General features: G+C 38.0%; 1 long non-coding RNA gene across 2 annotated transcripts in view; it reads left to right on the forward strand.

Moving 5' to 3' along the window:
* Positions 1-12257, forward strand: part of LOC143244573 (uncharacterized) — a 53394-nt gene that overhangs the window by 13999 nt on the left and 27138 nt on the right. The window contains exon 1 of one of the 2 annotated variants that reach the window (XR_013025210.1): positions 9618-10054. The exons of the other annotated variant lie outside the window; for it this stretch is intronic. This is a non-coding gene — a long non-coding RNA (uncharacterized LOC143244573). Of the gene's footprint in view, positions 1-9617; positions 10055-12257 lie in introns of those variants that run through there. 2 annotated transcript variants of the gene reach the window in all.

Raw genomic sequence — 12257 nt, forward strand, 5'->3', positions numbered from 1 at the left:
AATAAGCTGTCTGATTTTTATTTTTACAAAGTTAATATAGTGTTTAATGTCTTGATATATTGTTAAATTATTCCGATAAATTGTAATTTCAGTAGATCTTTTCTTTTTCCATATAAAAATTATCTAACTTCAAAAAGAAATCGACGTTATCGAAATTTTAACCAAAAAATTGTTTCTACGCAACCAATTGGTACTACTTTATGGGTACAGCTGTTTTGTTTTGTTTTGTTTTGTTTTTTTAGAAATGACTTACTGTATTACATTTTTTCTTCTGGATACGTAGCAAGTAATTTAATGAATATTTTGCTTCTATAGTATTTTCTTTCGGAAATTCTAAGCCCCACATCTAATAATTAATGAAAATGGATTTCACAAATCGGAGGCCCGGCATGGCCAGGCGTGCGACTCATAATCTGAGGGTCGCGGGTTTGCATCCCCGTCGCGCCAAACATGCTCGTCCATTCAGCCGTGGGGGCGTTATAATGTGTGATCAATCCCACTATTCGTTGGTGAAGTAGAGACCCAAGAGCTTGCGGTGGGTTGTGATAACTAGCTAACCTCCCTCTAGTCTTACACTGCTAAATTAAGGACGGCTAGCACAGATAGCCCTCGAGTAGCTGTGTGCGAAATTCAAAAACAAAAAACACAAATTAGAATATGTTATCCAAAAACAACAAAGAAAAATAATCATAACATTATCAAAATGAAATCTAATTTTGAAATACTAAACGACATTATCAAAATGTAGCTTTTGTTTGCAACCAAAATTATTTTTAAAGTGATTTTTTTAATGTGGTAAATAAAATGAGAATCTTATCGAAAGAGATCCAACCCCTTCCAATCAAAAACAAAATAGAAAGCAACAGAGACGTTAAGTGACAGAACCATATTTATTTGGTATCAGTTATATTCGTATTTCGGTAAAAATGTCCGCCAATAGCTTAGCAGTATATGTCCAAACTTCAAACGCTACAAACCGGGTTTCGATATTCATGGTGGGCAGATCATAGACAGCCATTGTGCAACATTTTGCCTAATCACAGACAAACAATTCCTGTGAAAAAGGGATGATGGTCTAAATAATCTGTAATTTATAAAATATCGAATATAGGTAGATTTTAAATCGATCATAGATTTTTTTAACCCATCAATGAACAACACTTGAAATAATTTTATTCCAATGGTAAATTCAAAATCCTCGTTCTGAAAGTATGCTCTGCATATGTAAGGAAAATATATTCTCGATGTTTGTTATATATGTAAAAAACGGCTGGTATGGATAGAGAAAGCCCTATGTAGAGGAGCGAACAACGTTTCGACCTTTTGTATTTCGGTTTGGTTTGTTTTGAATTATCCGCAAAGCCACTTGAGGGCTATCTGCGCTAGCTATTCCTAATTTACAAGGTATGACAAGGTGGTTTAGGCGCTGACTCTTAATCTGAGGGCCGCGGGTTCGAGCCTCCATCACACCAAACATGCTCACCCTTTAAGCCGTGGGGGCGTTATAACATGACGGTCAATCCCACTACTCGTTGGTAAAAAGAGTAACCTAAGAGTTGGTGGTGGGTGGTGATGACTAGCTGCCTTCCCTCTCGTCTTACACTGCTAAATTAGAAACGGCTAGCGCAGGTAGCCCTCGTGTAGTTATTGCGCGAAATGCAAAACAAACAAACAAATTATACTAATAAATTGTCGTTTGCGTAAATATTATCATAATAGTATAATGTGCTGCCTTATTCAAGCATGTTAAAATGTTCATGTCTTTATGCTTACCTTGGTTAAGTTTAATTTTTACCTCATAGTTTGATTTCCCATGATGTAATCTGTTGTTTACCAGGTAAAATGTAATATTAAACGAAATTTTAAAATCTAGCTTTAGAAAGTACAATCACACAATAACCATATATGCAGGGAGATTATAGGTAGTGTTACGAGATAACAAACAAACTTTAAAAGAAGCACACTAGATGGCAGTAAAGTAAATATACTAAATAATCCCGCTGCTTCCCACTTATTGCCAAAAAAGAAAGGAGAGGTAATTTTGGAAGGCAAATACAAGTGCTATAAAATCGCAACTTTAATTGTGTTTCGTGAATTCTATTATACTAAATTAAACTTAATTTTCTGATTGCCATTTTAGCGCAAATCAACTGGGTGTTTGCGTTCTCTCTGCCTGCAATACTGAACTCTGGATTTTAGCATAGTAAATCCGTAACCTAATCCCTGGCCCACAGGGGTATTATTTTTTAAATGTTTACTTAAATGAAAAATACTGATAATACGTTCTGACAACTTTTGTTATTATTTGCATACAAAGCAAAAGCCTCATTTGGAACTTAGGCAAACTTTGAGTAATTTAGAGGTAGGGGTGAGTCCTAAAAGAAATATCTGTTATCCGATTAATCACGTGACGAGTTATTCTGATATATGTATTAATATACACATTTCGTAAATCATGGCTCCCGATGGGACAGCAGTAAGTTTATCGACTTACAATGCTAAAATCCGGGATTTGAATATCTGCGGTGGACACAAGAGATAGCCCAATGCAGCTTTGCTGTAAAACAAATAATAAATCATGATGTGTTAGGAATTTAAGAATATCTAAAGTACGTATGATCATATTTAATTGTATTCTCTGTTTAATTAAGAAACTACGAATCTTCGAATTACTGAGTTATTTTTGTAATACTTACTACAGGTGAAGACCGCATATTAAATCATTTTTTATTTCGCGCTTTTTACAATGCCCCCCGCTTGTACAGCGGTATGTCTCCGGATTTACATCGCTAAAATCAGGGGTTCGATTCCCCTCGGTGGGCTGAGCAGATAGCCCTTTGTGGCTTTGCTATAAGAAAAACACACAAACACACTTTTTACAATACAGAATATTGAGTCAAATCGTTCATTTTCAACACGTCTTGGACCGAAAATTTATTAATAGGATTAATTTGTAAAATTAAAAGAAATAGTAAATTTATTTACTTGTATATGTGTGGCCCTTGTAGGTACTGTGCAACCAGTAAAGTTATAGACTAACAAAGAACTTGGTGCACAAACAGTTTAGAAAAATGTGTTAAGTTAGTGGGATGTATAGACCCCATAAGCAATTCTAGGATAAGATTTAAAATTTGGCTTGACCTCTAGCGGCTCAACGGTAAGCTAAATACTTTGTAAAGCTAAAATGCGTTATTTCTATACCTGCAGCGATCACAGCTGAGGTAGTCTGTTGCGTGGTTTAAGAAATAAAATATAATTTGGCCTGAGGAAAACGCGATTCCGCATCATTTATACACTTAAATGGACGATACTACCTTTTTAATGTAAATGTACAAATATTTTCCTACATGATTAGTTTCACATTAAAGAAGTAGTTGTCAAGTATAGGTTCTTAGATATAAAATACAATGAAAGAACATTATCTGAAGTACGTACCTATCTTTTGTTGCTAAAGTTACAACTCTTATGACCTTGGACCAGTTTCCACGCAGATATATAACACTATGTAACACAAATTGTGTTCCTGGATAGTATGTGTTATTTCTTAATTGCTTATGTTGTAAAAGTACAGAAAATGGCCTTTATTCTCTTCAAACTTTGCTTTTGTGACCTGGATAATGAAATTTAGAAATTAACCTATTTTCTATGTAAAAACAGGCAAATTTGTACATTTTCATTTACATAAGGTCTGAAGAAAACAATATATGAATCAAGATTTACATGTATTTGTACTAAAGTTATACAAAAATGAACAAAATTGTTTAGAAACGAGTAGTTTTTCGAGATTTGCGACTGTAATATAAATCACTTTCACGTATCACCCCCCAGATATAGTCTCCTATCATGTTTTTGTTATATGCTCCTTGGTAGCGGCGTTCAAAGTCCAGTATATCTTGGTGGAAGCGCTCGCCTAGCTCCTCTGAGTATGCTCCCATATTTTCCTTTAATTTATTAAGATGAGCGTTAAGGATATGGACTTTCAGGGACATCCTGCAGCCCATTTTGCCGTAGTTCTTCACCAGAGCTCCAACGAGTTCCACATATTCTTTGATAGATTATTTAGGCATAGTATTCATGACGAAACTTTGTAGGATGGACGGCAACTATCTGTTGTGGAAACACAAGTGTAAAGAACTTGAAGATGAAAGACAGAAGACTTTTGAAACGTCATCCTCTACACTTGTGTCTCCACAACAGGCAGTTGCTTTCCATTCTACAAAGTTTCATGAGTTCCACATAATTTTCGGCCTTGTGATTGTCCAAGAAGCACTGAATCACTGTGACAAAACTACCCCAAGCTTTTTTCTTCCTTCCTACTGAGCATCTTGGGGAATTCTGTGCACTCCAGAATCTTTTTTATTTGTGGTCCAACGAAGACACCAGCTGTTTGACCTTTGCCTCAGACAGCTTAGGGAAGAAGTCTTGAAGGTACTTGAAGGCTGCAGACTCCTTATCGAGAGCTGTGACAAATTGTTTAATAAGACCCAAATTTATGTGCAGTAGTAAGAACAACACCTTCTGGAGGTCCACTAGTGGCTCACACTTAACATTGTACCTCCCTACAGAGAACTCGGTCCGTTGTGGTCAGTGTTTCCTGTTGTAGTGCGCTGCAGTGTCCCTGCTGTCCCAAAGGCAAAGATAACAGGGAAACTTGGTAAAGCCTCCTTGGAGACCCATCAGGAATGCCACCATTTTGAAGTCTCCGATAACCTCCCAGCCATACTCATCATACTTCAAGGCTTCTAGCAAGGTCTTGACGCTGTTATATTTCTCTTTGAGGTGCATAAAAAGATATTTAAATTTTAAAAGGTCTAAAATTTGTATAATATAAAATCTTACTATTCAAGTAAGCAAAAATTGTCCGTCTTACCTTCTATAGTTCTTTTTTTTTACAGTGCTCGTAGGTAAAATGAGGTACCCAGGGTTTGTGTTGGTCCCCAACAGGCATGCCGAAATATGCCTTGTAGGCTTCACACATTTTAGCAGATGCTGTCACAGAGTATGTTTTCGCTCTTGTCTTGATAAATTGGCCACATACATAGCAGAATGTACCTGAAGAATGCTTGCAGCTTTTTGATGCCATATCTCTGATAAAATCAGATACAGTTACGACAGAAAGTTTTCGTACCCCTACGCCGTGAATAGTTTTTTCCTCATAACTTAAAAAGTATCACGATTAGGATAATGAAACTATAGTATATTATAAATATTATACTAACATACATTTACATACATTTTTATGTAAATTGAACGACAAATAAACTGTTTATAAACAAATAACCCATCATAGGAGGGGCAGAAAGTGTTCGTGCGTCTACTTTAATGGTCAGTTGTGTAGCCTTTCAGGTGAATTATTTGGCACAATCTCTCCTCATAGCCCTCCATGATCGTTTGACGATACTCGACTGGTATTTTCTTCTTTATAGAAGGCCTCCAACTCTTGCAAGTTTTTCGGATGACGCTGATGAACCCTGGTCTTCAACTCATGCCAAACGTTTTCAACTGGGTTGAGATCAGGTGACTGCGATGGCCACTCCAAAACGCTTATATGGTCCCTCTGCAACCAGGATTGCACATATTTCGATGTGTGCTTAGGGTCATTGTCGTGCTGGAAGATCCAACGACGCCCAAGTCACAAGTTCCGAGCATCATTCTTGATATAAGTGCCTAATGTATCAACGTACTCGTCTTTTTTTCATGATTTCGTTGACGCGGTGAAGGCTGTCTACACAAGAAGAGCTGAAGGAACCCCATAGCATGATCGAGCCACGTCCGTGTTTAACTGTAGGGACGGTGTTCTTTGGAAGATTACGGAAAATATAGCGAACATCATTGTGGCCGAAAAGCTCGATTTTAGTCTCGTCTGATCAAAGAATACTCTTCCAATGGGTAAAGGGTTTATCTACATGCTTTCTTGCATACCTCAATCGTGCTTCTAAATGAACAGGCTTTAAATATGGAGTTCTACGAGGACGGCAGGTTTTGAACCCAGAATGAGTGTGGCATGTTTGTAACTGTGGAAGTGCTTACTTCAACCCCAGTTTCCCTTACCAGTTTCTGTATGTTATTACGTGTTAAACGAGGGTTCCTACTAACTTCTCTGAGAACCTTCCTCTTGGTTCTCTCTGAAATTTTGGTTTGGCGTTCGGAACGAGGGAGGTCAGTAGTTGATCCTGTAAGCTTAAACTTGGCAATTATGCTTTGAACAGTAGATTTCGGTACATTAAGTTGTGTAGCAATACCGGAAAGAGACACACGAGACTGGTATTTTAGAATAATTCGGTTTTTTAAATAGCTGGACAGTCGTTTCCTGTTTGCCATGATGACCAAGCAGATAATGACGGAGACGGCGCTAAAATGCTGGAAGTAAATTTTTTTGCTGGCTAAATTCCAATAATTATGAACCCAGTGTCTAGTTTTGGAATGGTATAATGTAGTTTATTCGCCAAACTAAACAAAATTTTTAAGGGAATATCAGTTTTTTCACACATTCTGCTCCTCCTATTTTTGGTTATTTGTTTATAAACAATTTATTTGTCGTTTAATTTACATAAAAAATTTATGTAGTGTGTGTTAATATAATATTTAAAATATAGTATACGCCTATTAGCCTAATCGTGATACTTTTAAAGTTATAAGCAAAAAACTACTCGGGACGCAAGTACGAACACTTTCTGTCGTAACTGTAGGTCTATGTGTTCACTTAGGCAGCTAGAACTAAACTGAAAGGCAAAATATGAGACAAATTGTTAACAAGTTTATTCCGGGTAGTTCTGTATGACATGTGTGAAACTTTGTACATTCACTGCTGAACATCCAAAGTCTGCAAAGGCGAAGTCCACGCTCACTAGGTGAAGTTTAACGTCACTCAACGTCAATAACGAGTATGCCCCCCGTGAGCATCAATAACTGCTTGGCATCTCCTGCCCATGGAAGCGATGAGATGACGAATCACATCCTGTGGAATGGCTGTCCACTCAGCCTGCAAAGCTGCTGCAAGCTGAGGTAGAGTCTGCGGTTGAGGTTGTCGCCGTCGCAGACGTCGATCCAACTCGTTCCAAAGATGTTCGATGGGGTTTAAATCTGGTGATCTGGAGGGCCAGGGAAGAACGTTGATGTTGTGGTGTCTCAAGAAGATAGTGGTGAGTCGAGCTGTGTGAGGACGGGCGTTGTCATGTTGAAAAACGTCGTTGACGTTCACCATGATGGGTTGCACATGGGGCTTAATAATCTCGTCGACGTATCGTTGAGCTGTAAGATTCCCTCGAATGTGCAAAAGGTCTGTTCTGGCATTGTAGGCGATGGCAGCCCACATCATGACGCTACCACCTCCATAACTGTCAACATTCTGCACACAGTTTGCTGCAAAACGTTCACCTCGGCCACGGTAAACACGGGTCCTTCCATCCTGCCTACGAAGCATAAAACGTGATTCATTGCTGAACCAAACATGCCTCCATCGTCGATGAGGCCATACCTGATGTGCCTGAGTCCACTGCAGCCGTGCTTGACAATGTTGCTGGGTGAGGATGACGCCTCTGACTGGACGTCGAGGTAGGATTCCTGCATCTCGTAGACGGTTGCGTACGGTCTGATCGGAAATCCTACGCAGCCCTGGTATGGTTGAGGCAGTAGACGTCGCAGTGGTGGTCCTATCCCGAAGGTGACGTAACCGGATGTAGCGATCTTGTGCGGGAGTAGTCACACGAGGTCTGCCAGATCGTGAACAGTCACGAGTTGATCCATGTTGTTGGTGACGATTCCATAGCCTTGTGATGGTGCTTGGGTGGACATTCACAGCTCTGGTAACATCTGATCGAGATTCGCCTGCTTCCAAGCGACCAACGGCGTTGTTGCGTTGTGCTTCAGTCAGTCTTGGCGTAACTGTATTGCGTGTCGGTGGCTTAACACTGAGCTATGGAAACCGAGAACCCGTCACTTTTATAGGGATTTTGCACATGTTGCACTTGCAGAATATGCAGATCTCTCAAACAAATTTATTGGACACGCATGCTTTTTGGCGAAAAATCCGATGTTTTCCTCCGTTTTCAAAGTGCACAACTTTTTTTGTCATTTTGGTCTGACAATCAGTGCCTTAACACGTGTAGGGCCTGGCATGGCCTAACGCGTAAGGCGTGCGACTCGTAATCCGAGGGTCGCGGGTTCGCGCCCGCGTCGCGCTAAACATGCTCGCCCTTTCAGCCGTGGGGGCGTTATAATGTGCGGTCAATCCCACTATTCGTTGGTAAAAGAGTAGCCCAAGAGTTGGCGGTGGGTGGTGATGACTAGCTGCCTTCCCTCTAGTCTTACACTGCTAAATTAGGGACGGCTAGCGCAGATAGCCCTCGAGTAGCTTTGTGCGAAATTCCAAAACAAACAAACTTAACACGTATAACATCACATACTCTGAGCTTGTAACGTTATTACATATATTTCTCTTTAAAATAAAAAAAATATCCCTTTTGCGTTTCTTGTTTTGAAGAGTATATATATATTACTATGGAAAGTTCTAGAAAATTCTAAAATATTCTTGACAATTCTTCGAGAATAAGTTCGAGAAAATTCTTTATCAGCTTCTCATCACTGAATCTACCTGGAATGTTCTGGAAAATGGGGAAATTTGAAAATTTCATTAACCAGGTCACAAAAGCGAAGTTTGAAGAGGAAAGTAGGTCTTTTTTATTTACTTTAGGCATAAGCAATTAGGATATAACATTTTCTGGCCAGGAACAAGAAAAAGTAAAAATTTTGTTACACAGTGTAATTTTCGAAATTACTAAATTTTTTAACTAAGTTGACGCATCATCATTCCACACACCACGTTTACCACATTTCTTATATCAACCTCATTTTAAGGTCAGTAGATAATTTTCAAATATTAATTTGCTATATTGGTAAATAGATGTTCCACATATCATTGAGAAAGGCTCACCCCTCAGTGACTTAGCGGTAAGCCTTTGAACTTAAAAGCTAAAACTGGGTTCAATAATCGTGGTCGGTGCAGCAAAGAAACCCCATTTTGTAGCTTTGTGCTTAAGTACAAACAAGCAGAAAGGCTCAACGGACGACGTAGGTAATCAAAAACCGAGTATTAAACTCTTTAAAATGTAAAAATATAGAAAAATAAATCAGTGAAGATATTGAGACAACTTTCCTTGTTTATTTTGTACATTCTAGTAGTTGTATTTAATCCGACTAGTGTAAAATTCTGTTACTTTTTGTTTCTCAGAAAATAACAGTAGTTTTGTGTCAATATTTTAAACTTTCATTATGAGAGTTGACACTACTCAAAACTCCAGGTCCAGCTAGTCATGTTTTGGGTTTTGTTATCTACAGTACGAAAATATCTTTACTTTTCACTACATCTAGTTGATGTGAAGAAGTGAAGAAAGCATAAGAATTGAACTTGTCACGACAGTTCGGCAGCTTTAAGCTTTTTTAGAATGAAAGATGAGTAACAGAATTTCAAAACGTTCATGTATGTATGTATTGCTTGCCTCTGAATTCACATACACATGCATACACTATTCTAGAATGTTTTTAATTGATAAGAAATGTGCATAGGCGTGTATTTAAGCAATCCGTTCTCACACGCTGTCTTGTTTGCCAACATATTCAATGCTCACCATTGCATCACGTTGCCTCAGCACCATTACGCCACGTGCAGCTGACGTTCTGATCTGCCGTGCGTTGGAAACAGTAGCTGAGGCATGCACCTGACCAGGGGCGACGCCAGTCTGTTACTGGCGAATGTTATGTAATAAGCTAGATACAAAACTGAAGGGTATATGTCTTCCATCGTGTGGACACACTTACTGTACTGTTTCGGAAGTGTAACAAAAACCTTTGAACTTTTCGTTGGGTGAAAGAACTACAAGGAAGGCAAAGATACATTTGGGTTAGGTTCAGCTCCAGTAAGTTTTTCCTTTCCCTCAATCCCTGGAATGCAGAATTCGAATTCAATCACTTAATTGTCTGTGACGGAACCTGTACCTGATTGGCTGGACATCTCGTGTCACAATGCGAACCAAACAACGAGTCGTTGAAATATATGGTAAAACCTTTTGACAATGCATAGCTAATAACAGAGTGTTAGTATTAGTTAAATGGCTGAGCATTTAAACAATTACTTTACAAAATGAAGTATTTAAATTTAAAAATATAACGTTAAAGAAATATATATACATTTTAAAACTTAACGAAGTCAGTACTAAAACAGTACTGTTGATTAATTCACTGTTATCTTCAACAGTTACAGAAGGCAACTATTGCAGATATATACACACAACAGTACGTTGCGGGTAAACGCGTTATCTTTCATCTGTAAGGGCCAGGCATGGCCAGGTGGGTAAGGAGTGCGACTCGTAATCTGAGGGTCGCGGGTTCACATCTCCGTCGTTATCTTTCATCTGTAAGGGCCAGGCATGGCCAGGTGGGTAAGGAGTGCGACTCGTAATCTGAGGGTCGCGGGTTCGCATCCCCGTCGCACCAAACATGCTCGCCTTTTTAGCCGTTGGGGCGTTATAATGTGACGGTCAATCCCACTATTCGTTGGTAAAAGAGTAGCCCAAGAGTTGACGGTGGGTTGTGATGACTAGCTGCCTTCCCTCTAGTCTTACAGTGCTAAATTAGGAACGGCTACCGCTGATAGCCCTCGTGTAGCTTTGCGCGTAATTAAAAGCCAACAAAACAAACTTATAAATCCTTGTCTGATAAAGTTTGGACTATATAGATACCATTCATTCTGAAGTTACTTACACCGTTAATCTGATGTAATGTAATCATTACTCATCGTCTCCCGTCTAACAACGTACGGACTTTATATAAACGTTACTTACCGTATCTTCATGTGACATTACTTAACTAATCTGAATCTGACTATATTTACAATGTAATCATTATTTATCAATTCTAGTCTTACAATATACGATGTATTTGAATATTATTTATCGTTTTTTTTTTGGGTTTTTTTGTCTAACATTGCTTAACAACTCTCATCTTAATATGATCTTAATTTACCAACTGCTATTCTAAGTGTGTATTTGCTGTATAGAACCTTACTCAAACGTTTAATTTGATAATGTAATGAATATCTAATCTTTACTTTTCAGATCTTAGTCTGATATAATGTTCTAAGTATATAGAATTGCTTATCAATTTATTCATCTCGTTAATGAGCTGACTACATTAATCCCCCTCAACGCCAAGAGGATTCTGCCGAATCTTCTATTTGTGTGATGTAAAAAGTTAAAAGTTATGTTATTATGAAATTCATGCTGATTGTGCTTAGCAAAATATATGTTAGCTTTTAATCTCATAAGTAACCCCCCCCCCCTCTCTGTCAATCTGTGTATAGACCCGCTATGTACCTTTCAACTCGTTAGCTGATAGTGTGGGGATTATGTAGAGAGTATTCATTTCTCGGTCTAACAGTGATTTTAACATCAACTCGTTGTATGAGTGTTGATGTAAACACTACCTGATTGTCTATTGATTAATATACTCGATGTAAACACTACCTGATAATGTGATTAACTTGTCTATTGATTAATATACTCGATGTAAACACTACCTGATAATGTGATTAACTTGTCTATTGATTAATATACTCGTTGGAAATAAAAGAATTAAACATTTTTCTTCCATCCACCCTATCCTTTCACAGCCTTTCTCACTTCAACATTAGTAAGCAACATATTATATCAATACTATATGACTGTACATTTTAATATCTTACGTTCACTTAGGTTTAATGTTCGGCATTTTAAGATTTTATATTACAAACAGAGATAGTGTAATGACAAGGTGTAATGTGTATTACTGTTATTTGATGTGCTTATAATTTGTTGTTAAACGAATTTGTTTTAAAATTTTCATTGATGTAATAAGTTTAAATATTGTATTATTTATCATACATAAAATCTTTAGATTATTTAACATTTGGGATTGTATAAGATGTTTAAAAATCTAAAGTATCTATATATTTTAGCTTTTAACGTGATTACGTATTTTCGTCACCTGCTTGTGAGCTCCACTTTCATTGGCTGCTTTTGTAGCACTTGTTTGTGAGCATCAATTCCATCAGCAGCTTTTGTAGCACCTGTTTATGATATTTTCTTTCATTAACTCCTTTTTAGCACTTTTCAAGCATACTTCAAGTTCTATGGTGTTACATTGTGGTATGTCCTACGTAACGATGCTTTATGCGTGCATGGACTAAACGGCCAGGCGAAGCATCGCCCTTAGTCATAAAAGCT

The sequence above is a fragment of the Tachypleus tridentatus genome, chromosome 2, assembly GCF_004210375.1.
Source record: "Tachypleus tridentatus isolate NWPU-2018 chromosome 2, ASM421037v1, whole genome shotgun sequence".
NCBI lineage: Eukaryota > Metazoa > Arthropoda > Merostomata > Xiphosura > Limulidae > Tachypleus > Tachypleus tridentatus.